The following is a 12,220-nucleotide window of genomic DNA, read 5'->3' as shown; positions in this document are numbered from 1 at the left end:
AATTTAACGATAATTCATATCCACCCCTGGATGTACATCCATATTCGAATATAGATGATCCTACTTTCAAGTGGATATATGCATATTTTCTCTTTTGTAAAGAATTATCTTGTCAAAACCACTATGAACAAGATGCAAATGCCATAAATATTATGTGGTTGTGGTCTTTTGATGACTTAGGTCAAGTTACAACAAAGCGTTCTTAGAATAGTCCAAGTGGATTCTGGTCACACAATACAAAACTCATATTCCATACATTAACAAGTTCAAATCTATTGACAAAAAATGGTTCTAACAACTTCTGAAAGTTATACTAAATGTTCAATGCATTCTTGGAAACTGAAATTAAAAATTTCTATTTAGAATCTAAAATTTAAAGTCAAAGACTTAAATTTATATCAAATATTCTTTGAGTAATGATTCTTTCTTGGACCACCACTACTAATCTAACTCTAAGTTTAGGTTGCCTTAAGTAAGCATATACAAATAAGAGATTTTTATGATCGATGATTTATATCATTTTGGGATAAATTTTTTGGAATATAGTCATCTCTGCCATTGAATTTCATAGAAGAAATTAGAAAGACATCTTAAGAAAATGACTTATGAACTATCTATCCAATGATATATTTTCTAAGTAATATTTCAATGAAAAAGCTAAGAGGAAAAATAAAGAATAATTTCGATTAAAATAAGAATCCAACGATGTCCCAGTAGGCAAGAGTTAAAATTATTCTTATTTTATGAACTTCTTCATTATTTCATATTTTAAACACTAGTCTAAGTTGTCATCTTTGGATGTACAACTAGGTGTTGCATTTACAAATATATATTTGTCTAGATCTAACACTATTTTATTTGTCTAACGAATGAGAATCCTTTAGGATTTGTCCCATTAAAAACAACAAATAAAGTTAGACCAACAATAAAGATTCGAAACTATACTAAAACAATTAATAACATAAAACAACATGATTTAATATAAATCCATACACAATTCAAACATTATTAAGCATTTAGCAAGTAACAAAGACATGTTAAAATACAAAAACTATCATATCTTAAATAATTTCAAAGGTTTCCAACAAACTGATAGTGTCCCGGCAGGCGAGAGTCAAAGATACCATTCATTAAATAGAGTAGTCAGCTCATCTAAAATGGACACCCTTCTAGCAACCTTTTATTCGATAAAAATAAGAATCCAACGTTGTCCCGGTAGGCGAGAGTCAAGGTTATTCTTATTTTATGAGCTTCCACTATTGTTTCATACTTTGTAAATTTATTTCTAAGTAGTCACCGTAGGGGAGAGTAATAGAGACAAAAACTTATAAAATACTTATCTTTCGAGATCTTTACGGTGTTAAATATTCAATGTAAGACCATCCATATGGGGGACGAAGTCTAGCGTCTCGAGGTCCCATTGAAATATTAACCATGTAAGACCAACAATGGAGATCGAATATTCTTATAACTAAAGCTTTTTATTTTAAAGAGTTGTATTTTCATTTGATACTTATTTTAATCTATATATTTAAAAATTAATATATTTATTTAATAAAAATTACTAATTTAGATAACTCTAAATATAAATTTTAATTTTATATTTATAAAATTATAGATTTGAAAAATACAAAATTTATTTTTCGTCTTTAGTATTAATTTTCCAATAAATATAATGTAATTTACTTAATTAAAGTTGGTCCAAAATTAATTAAATTAATTTTCAACTCAAATTTAATTTTCTATAAATGTACATCTCAATTAAATTTGAAATCCAATGTATTTAAAATAATACATTTTCGAAATCTCACAATAAAATAAAATAAAATAATTTTGGAAAAATTATTCTAATATATGTTGGTCTAAAATTAAATAAAATAATTTTAACATAAATATAATTTTCCTATTTAATTAAATTTCTTAAGAAAAATATCAATGAGCCTTAGTCCACGAGTCTTTATTATTTTTTGAGAGAATTTTTACAGAGATTGTTCTTGGTGAATCTCTCTCTCTCTCTCTTCTTTACTCCCTTCGATTCTTTAATTAATCGATCCACCCCATTTTCATTCTATCTATGGGGTATTTATAGTGTTTTTTGGGGGAATCCCTAGAAAGGGATCACTTGTCTTTTTGTGTTAGCCTGTTATGTGCACAAATTCCTAGCAGATATAAAATAGAAAATACATGCCATATATTGTAGGTATCTTGGGGATTAGGTTCATATAATCTTTTATCCTCCCTTGATTGATGTGAGTCCTCATAATGTAGCCGTCACTAGACTTGTCGATTGTCGTGTAATCGTCGTAAAAAGGGGCTTACGCCATCTGTCAAATCCTCTTGTGGAGGTTCTGATACGTTTCTCCCCATGCGACATTAAATGCGAAGTGACTGTTCGAACAATCTCTTTCCCTCCCAGAGATGCTCTGTTATAGTTTTAGCCTCCCAGGGAGTAAAGGCGTGTCTTAGGCTCTCCTCCGGGAGGCTCACTCCATGAGATGCACTTTTCTGCCTAAGACTTAATTAATTTTTGTGAGGGGATGTTTTCTTCGGTCCACGTGTCACCCGTGGTCGCTGCCACGTATTTTGAGAAAAGTCTGAGGCAACAAATATAATTTTGTATTTAATTAATTTATTAAAATAGAAACAAATAATTAAGTATCTTGAATAAAACAACTTAATTATTAATTATAGTTTAATATCTAAAAAAATATTCTAATTTAAGTTGGTCTACAATTAATTAACAAATTAATTTTCAACTTAAATATATTTTCTAATTAATTAAATTTCTTGAAATAGAAATAAATAATTAAGTATCTTGAATAAAATCAACTTAATGATTAATTCTAATTTAAGTTCTAAAAAAATATCCTAATTTAAGTTGGTCTAAAAATTAATTAATAAAACTTATTTTCAACCTAAATATATTGTTCTACTTAATTAAATATTAGAAAATATAAATTAGTTACTAAAAATCACTATCTAGAATCTTTTCTTCAAACTAAGTATGTTTTTCTAAATTAATTTTAAAATAATCCAATGAAAAATTAATGTCATTTATTTCAAAATTAATTATGTTGTTAATTCAATTTTAATTAGGTTAAACTAGTATAATTAACCTAATAAAATTATTTAAATAAGGTAAATGAGCCTTCACAATTGAGATTGATCATGTGAGAGAGGGCTGACTCTAGTATATCGTACCCACTACTAATGACCCCCTAACTCTCACACAAGGCCCAAAGGAGATGAATTTTAACCATTCATTAAATAATTGTTATTAATTGAATAGGCCAAATACTAGTTGGATCTAAATAAAACTATCATGATTGATATTTTATTTTAGCAACCTAGTCCATTTGTATATTTAGAAATAAATAGGCTTCTATATGCATCTAAGCCCAAAAGCAAACATGTAGGCTCACACAGGTCAAAAAAATGTGGATGGACCTTATCATGTTTCTAGATTTATCACATATGAAAGAAATTACAAAATTTACCTGTTACAATTTATTTATATGATCTATTGACAATTAAACTATGATTAAAATTAGATCATTCGATCTATCAGTTAATCATTGCAAATTAGATCAAATAAACAATAGGTTTGTTAAAAAAAGTTTTGAATAAATAATTTAAATAAAACAAACAATATCATGTAACAATATGTGAAATAAGATATTTATTACCTATATAATTAAATTATCATTTAACTAACCAAAAAAATTTCGAAAATTTACAGTTGTTGAAACAACCTAAAATATCTTTTTAAAATTTAACAATTCAAACTAATTTTAAAATATCTCGGTTTATTTAAATTATTTTTATCAAATTGAATTAAATATCTAATAAGATAAATTATTTGAAAATAAACAAATAAATATTTTTAATATTATTTTTTAATCTTATAATTTAATAAAATTAAAATAACAAAATAAATAATTTAAAAATAAATATGGTTAGACAATTATTATTTTAAAAATAAAATTCTTAAAATAATAAACAAATGATAATTATCTAAATTATATGTCAAAAAATCTCAAATTAAGTGTTTTTTTTAAATTTCTACAAAAATATCTAAGTTATTTAAATATTTATAACATTATTTATAAATTTTTGATAAGTAAAATGATAAAAATATCATTTATCTAACTTATAATTTATAAACAATTAAATATTTTCTAAAATAACGAATTTATGAATTTAAAAATATTATGGTTAGAATGTCTATAAAAATATCTAGATTAATTTGAATTTTATAATTATTTAATTTGTCATATAAAATAATTTTAATATAATATTTCAAATCAAAAGGATACTGCTATCTTTCAATTTAAAATATACCCAATATTAAAATATCTAACCTTATAATTAAATATTATAATAATATTAACAAATTCACAAAAATTTTAAATATAACCATAAATTAAAACAAAAAATAATCAATTTTTAAATTTAAACTTCAAAATATCAGAAATTAATAATAATCTATTAAATAATTAGATATTATTAAGTTTGATATTTGATATTTAGGTTTAAATATTAAAAATAATATTTTATATTGAATATTAGTGATTTGAAATGGAAAAATTCAAAATTGGTGAAAAATCACCAAAAGAATCGGTTTTGGGTGAAATTACCCATGCTGCCCATCGAGAGGCTGCACGCAGGGAGCTATGCGCGTGGAGATGGGCTATTGCAAGGTGTCATGCTGAGGATTCTTAGCGGCCTGCAGCATCTGGGCATGCCAACTCGTGTCTGAAGCTAGCGTGCAAAGGACGAAGACCGAGCTTCAGACACAAAGTGTCCGAGGCACGCGCGCGTCTCCCTCGTCTTGTCTGAGTGCCTGGTGTACGCGATGCACCATCTCGACACCCATATGCACCCGATTTTCAAATTACCATAACTTTCTCAATTTTTATTGGAATCGAGTTCTGTAAAAACTAAAATTTCTTAATTTTTAACAAGGAATCCAAATAAATTATTTTCAGAATGAAAATAAAATTATTTTTATGGAAAAATTTTGTAATTTAAATACAATCATTAAATAACACATAAACCAACATGAACACATCCAAATTAACAAATTCATCGTTTTAATCCATATTTCATGAAAGTAAATCATTACCATTGCTCTGAGGCCAGTAGTTGGGAATATTTTACTAGGATCTAGATTTACTAACAAGTATGTTGAATTATCATCCTAAATATAAATATCTCTAATGCGATGAAATTAAACACATAAGAGTTTAGAAAATCTTACATTGATTGCAGCAGAATAATATGACTCCTTCCGCTCAGATCTCTAACCCTTGTTCCTTTCTGTCGCGGAGTAATAACAACATCTGAGCCTCGATCTCCTTGTCTCCTTTGAATTGGTTACCACCATCTTCTGCACTATGATTGAGTACTTGGCTTGCTATGTGTGGGCATGACAATTTATGACTAAGGGTCGATTGATGAAGAACAATGAAGGAGGCTCGAAATCACTATAGAAGGAGGCTTGAAATCACTATAGAAGGAGGCTCGAAATCACTATAGAAGGTGTCTCTCATCTACTAATTTTCTAACAGAGTTAGAAACTAGATTTGGTAGGTTGAAAGTGTTGGATGAGACGAGAGCATCATGTTCCTTTTATAGTGTTTCAGCTAGGGCTTAGGCTTGAATTATATGGATTAAAAAAGAATAAAATAATGGGCAAAAATCACACATAGTGGCCGGGCACTAAAGGGCCTTTTACCAGTTACAATTTTGCCACTTTATTTCAACCACTAATTCTTCTTTCTATAATACCATATATTCTAATTTCAATCCTATAAATGCCAAACTATTTATTTAATAATCATAATTAATTATCAAATAAAATTGTCATTTATATTATTTATTAATTAGATCATGCAAAGTCTCTTAATTAACAAGTAGACCCTAAAACCCCTTTTCTTCACAGTTAAGCCCTTGCTTAGTGATAATTCATAAATAAGACATAGTCTAATTTTAGAATTATAATTGATTAATTAAAACTAATTAACTGAGTCTGCTAGCAGTATTATCTCAACTAGTGAGGGGACCATGGGCCTATATAACCGAGTTTCCAATAAGTAGATCTAGAATTTACCAAGTAAATTCCTTAACTTATGAATTCCTCCTTGCGCCACTATAGATTCAGAACTGCACTCTCAATTATATAGAACACTCTACATGTACCAACATATAGGTACATTATGATTATCCATTATTACAATCCTAATAGTCAAAGATTCTCTATCGATGATCTACATAGAATAGGGATAAATTTACCGTTCTACCCTTCAATGTATTTTATCCTTTAAACACTTAGCTACCTATAAATGATATTTCCGTAAACTAATATAATTACTGAAATGAGGCCTCAAATATTTATCTATATCAAGCCAAGCTCAAAGGAAATTTTCGTTTCACTTTTAAATACTTATAGAAGATATAGATTTCATATCTGTGATTAGCGCTCTCACTCAATTGAACTACCATGTCCTTAATCCCAATGTCACGAGAAGATCTAAGTGGTCGACTTTAACGAGCAAATTGAAGAACATAAATAATAAAACTAAGAATGAACCTAACCATATCAGGATTAAGATCTATAGACCTAAGATTAACCAGTGATATTGACTTAGAAAGATATAACAGTAAGTTTATGATATCTTATCCAAGTTCAATATCAGTCCAATCCAATGTAGACTCCATACATTTGATACTGGTAAACTTTGCTAATGCCCTAGAAAGAACATAACACTTATTCAAGGTGTAAGTATACCGTATCGCCAATTATCATGTCAGTCTAAATCCAGTGTACTGACAAATCGTGAGACTTATAATTTTGAATATATAATCATGATTATATTCCACTGTGGACGACACTATAATCATGAATAAATATATATATATATATTCTGGACTTAATAGAATTTATACATTAAACATATTCATGAAATAAATCATGTGAATCGTGCAACATAAAATGATTTATGATCTTTTATTGATTAGTAAATCTGATTATATTGAAATGAGTTTTATTTAGGGCACAAAATCCAACAGAGACATGGTCAGGAATTGGGGAACCATCTATTGATGAGCCTAAGTTGGACCTTGGGGATGATATTGAGTTGGCTAGGCTCAAAGAAGATGTAAGGCATGTCACTTAGACAGGACAAGAAGAATCATGCACTGTTGGTTGTGATGCTTTCACCTAGCAGAGATGCGAATTCCTAAGGTGGATGGACGACCAGGAGACCATCTTCTGGGCCCATCACGTGGAGCTGAACCACCATAATAGGGAGGCCAATGACCTGATAAGATAGTCCAATGCTAGAACTACCGTAGGAGATTAGGATCTAATAAGAGATCTATTACAAGGAACGCTCATCGACAAGTCAATTAGGGTCTACAAGCAGGTAGACAATGGATAGTCAGTCCAACCAGGTGTTAGGTTTTGTGCCTTAAATAAAACCCATTTCAATATAATCAGATTTACTAATTAATAAAGATCAGAAATCACATTTTATGTTGCATGGTTCACATTATTTATTTCATGATTATATGTATGAATTCTATTAAGTCCAGAACATATGTATTTGTTCATGATTATAGTGTTGTCAGCACAGTGGAATATAATCATGATTATATGTTCAAAGAGTTTAATTCCCTGATTTGTCAGTTCACTAGATTTAGACTGGCATGATAATTAGCGGTAGGTACACTTACACCTTGGATAAGTGTTATGTCCTTTCTAGGGCATTTGCAAAGTTTACCAATATCGGATGTATGGAGTATACATTGGAAGGGACCGATATTGAACTTTGATTAGATATGATAAATTTACCGTAATATCTATTCAATTCAATATCACCTAGTTGATCCTAGATCAAATGATCTTAATCCTGACATGATTAGGATTGATCTCAAGAGTGTTATTCTGTTCTTTGATTTGTTAGTTAAGCCTACTTTTTGGTCAGGGTGATACGTACATTTTGGGAACATAGTAGTACAATTGAGTGGGAGGCTGGGAGCCCTAATCATAGATATGGAATCTATAGCTTCTATCCGACATAGCAGTGAAACGATGATTTCCTTCGAGCTTGCTAAATAGAGATAAATGATAGAGCGCTCATTTAGTGACTATATTAGTTCACTATAATATCATTTGTAGGTGGCCAAGTGTTTTAAGGATAAAATACATTGAAAGGGTGTAACAGTAATTTTATTCCTATGCAATGTAGATCATCTGTAGAGGATCATTAATTATTGGTATTATAACAATGGATAATTAATAGCGTATCTATATCCTGGAACATATAGAGCGTTCTATGTAACTGAGAGTGCAATTCCAAGTTCTATGAGTGGATGCAATGAGGAATTAATAAGTTAGTAGATTTACTTGGTAAATTCTAGGTCAGCTTATTGGAAGCTCGGTTATATAGGCCCATGGTCCCCATACTAGTTGAGACCATACTGCTTGTAAGACTCAGTTAATTGATTTTAGTTAATCAATTATAATTCTAAAATTAGACTATGTCTAGTTTATGAATTTTCACTAAGCAAGGGCTTAAATGTGAAGAAAAGAGATCCTAGCTCTTATTTATTAATTAAGAGAGTTTATTAAGTCTAATTAATAAATATATTAAATGACAATATTATTTAATAATTAATTTTTAGTTATTAAATAATTGGAATTGGCATTTAAGTGGTTAAATTGGAAATTTGGCATTTTTGAGAAAATTAGATGGAAAACGAGAAAATGGCAAAATTGCAAAGTGGGGCCCATTATCCAACCCATGGCCGACCACTATGCATGGATTTTACCATTTATTTTTCTAATATTTTAATGCTAATTGATAATTAAACCATTGGTTAAAATCAGATCATTGGATCTGTCAACAAGTTAACTATGGCAATTTAGATCAAACAATAATAGGTTTTATAAAAAAAATTTAATAATTAAACCATATATAAAACACACAAACATGTAACTAGTTCGATAGTTTGATATAGGATTTATTTAAATTAATTAATTAATTAATTTATTAATTTCGAAATAAATAAAATAATTTTTTTTTCGAAAATAAATAAAAAATAAATTAAAAAAAATTAATTTAAAACTTAAACCTATAAATTTGAAAAAATTAGGTTTCAACTAACCTAAATATCTATTTAAAAAAAAATGCTAACAACTTTTCAAATTTCATGTTATTAAAATAAAATTAAATATTCAATAAAATAAAATGATAAATCAATATCATTTTTCTAATTTTATAATTTAATTTTTAAATAAAATAACAAAATTTAAAAGTCAACAAAATATCTTATTTCAATTTAAAATTTTCTGATTAAAATAATCTTATTTTAAATTTCAAGTAAGGTCATTTTATTAAAAAAAAATTAAATAATTTAAAATACTAAATATCTAACCTTAAATTTAAATAAGATAAAATAATCAAATTTTTAAAAATAAGAAAACAAATTAAGCACAAAGATAGATTTTTACCAATTTTTAAATTCAAATTTCTTTAATACCTCAAATTAATTTAAAAAATATTAATTAATTTAATTCTCATAATTAGATTTGAAATATGAAAAATAAAAATCTAAATAAAAAATTACACAAAAAAAATTCGAAATTAATTCCATGAAAAAACATGAAAACTTGAAAAAACTAGAAAAAAAATAGATTTGGTACGGATGGTATATGTTGCATACCATCCGCGCGCGTCCCAAGTGGTGATGACCCAAAGAAACACGCACAGAGAGGTTGCATGCAGCCTCTCCACGCGCGCAGGGGTCCCTTCAGACAAGATCAGCCCATCCTGACCGAGAAATCTCGGATAGGGCCTTGTCCGAAAGCACGTGCACCCCTGAAATCAAGGGGATCTGCGCGCGTAAGGGAGGTGTCACCACCTCCTGATTTTTTCTAATTTTTAAAAATTCATAACTAATTCAAATAAAATCGAAATTAAGTTTTGTAAAAAAGTAAATTGCTTATTTTTTTTTCCAAACTATCCAACAAAAATAATTTTAGCAGAAAAATCCAATTATTTTTTGCAAAAATTTCGCAAACATCAATCAATCATCAAAAACACATATATAAACATGAATTACATCCAAATCACATATATATCGTTTTAAGTCGAAATTTCTTGAAAGTAATTCAGTTACCATGGCTCTCAGGTCAGTTGTTGGAATATATTTTACCAAGATCTAGATTTACTAACAAGTATGTTTTTAACAACCTAAACATGAACTTTTAAAACGATATGAAATAAACACATATAAAGTTTCAGAAACCTTACAATGGGTGCAGTGGAATTATAGTGGTTCCTTCCGCTTAGATATCTAACCCCTGTTCCTTTCTGTAGTAGAGTATTACCAAGATCTGAGCCCGAATCTCCTTCTCTTGAAACTGAATTCTTCACAGCCTTACACACTATGATTGAGTACGACTTGATGTGTGTGGACACTTACTCTAATCACTCTAGGGTTTCGGTTTGAAGAGAGGAAGAGAGAGAGAGAGAGGATTTCGAAATTGGTAGGCAGAAGATGGCTCAAAAGTTTTGTAAAGGAAAGTGTGTGCATCTTCTTTTCCTTTGAGGTCATCACTACCTATTTATAGGAAACCACCTAGGGTTAGGTTAGATTTATTTGGCATTAAAATAATAAAAAATAAAATGGTAAATTGCTCCTCAAGTGGCCGACCATGGATATTGGGCCCCACTTTGCAATTTTGCTATTTTTCCAATTATTCATCTTATTTTCTCAAAAATGCCATTTTTTTTAATTTAACCACTTAAATGCCAAAACTAATTATTTAATAATTAAAATTAATTATTAAATAAAATTGCCATTTAATATATTTATTAACTAGACTTAATAAAGTCTCTTAATTAACCAATAAAGCCTAGAATATCTTTTCTTCACAATTAAGCCCAAGCTTAGTGAAAATTCATAAACTAGACATAATCTAATTTTAGAATTATAATTGATTAATTAAAATCAATTTACTGAGTCTTACAAGCAGTATTGTCTCAACTAGTATGGCGACCATGGGCCTATATATCCGAGCTTCCAATAAGCAAATATAGAATTTACCAAGTAAATCCCCTAACTTATTAATTCCTCATTGCATCCACCATTGAACTTGGAATTACACTCTCAGTTATATAAAACGCTCTATATGTTCCACGATGCAGATACGCTATTAATTATCTATTGTTATAATCCCAATAATCAATAATCCTCTATAAATGATTTACACTGCATATGGATTAATTTACCGTTACACCCTTCAATGTATTTTATCCTTAAAACACTTAGCCACCTATAAATGATATTTCAGTGAACTAACATAATCGCTGAAATGAGTACTCAACCATTTATCTATATTTAGCCACGCTCGAAGGAAATCATCATTTCACTTCTATGTCCAGATAGAAGTTATAGATTCTATATCTATGATTAGCGCTTTCACTCAATTGCACTATCATGTTCCCAAAATGTACGAATCACCCTGACCAAAAAGTAGACTTAACTAACAAATCAAAGAACATGAATAATACTCTTGAGATCGAACCTAACCATGTCAGGATTAAGATCATTTGATCTAGAATCAACTAGGTGATATTGAATTGAATAGATATTACGGTAAATGTAAAGCCCGCTTAGTTAATTTGGAAATTATCTGTTAATTATGATTAATTATTAAATTATTTATAGCTATTTAAATAATTTATTACTGTTATTTATGGAATTCAGAAATGCATGGTTATGTTATTCAGTAGTTTTCATAGTTTGCATTTCCGGTGCCCGGTATTTTGGAACTCGGCGTTTGGCTCAGTAGAAATCACAACTTAGCATGTTATTAGTTTGGGACTGGTTTTAGACATTGGGAATGTCGGGAATGGCCGGGAATTTAGAATTTCCCCAAAATACCCCCTTTAGATTGATTTATGTGGTTTTAAGGTGGAGGGGCAAAATGGTCTTTTTGCCCCATTAGTGTTTTGTCTTTTGTGAGTTTATTAAATGAAATAAATGTTTATTTTTATTTAATTATTGGTTGAAATGTAAAAGGATATTAGTGGCTTTTATTTGTTATTCCCTTCATTTTTACAAAAAATACTAAGTTAGGAAAATAGAATTTTCAACTCTCTCTCAAGCCTCTCGCTTTTCGGCCCTCTTTGAGCAGCAAGGAGGAGGA

The sequence above is a fragment of the Cannabis sativa genome, chromosome 7 (assembly GCF_029168945.1).
Source record: "Cannabis sativa cultivar Pink pepper isolate KNU-18-1 chromosome 7, ASM2916894v1, whole genome shotgun sequence".
NCBI lineage: Eukaryota > Viridiplantae > Streptophyta > Magnoliopsida > Rosales > Cannabaceae > Cannabis > Cannabis sativa.
Note: the sequence above shows the minus strand (reverse complement) of the source record.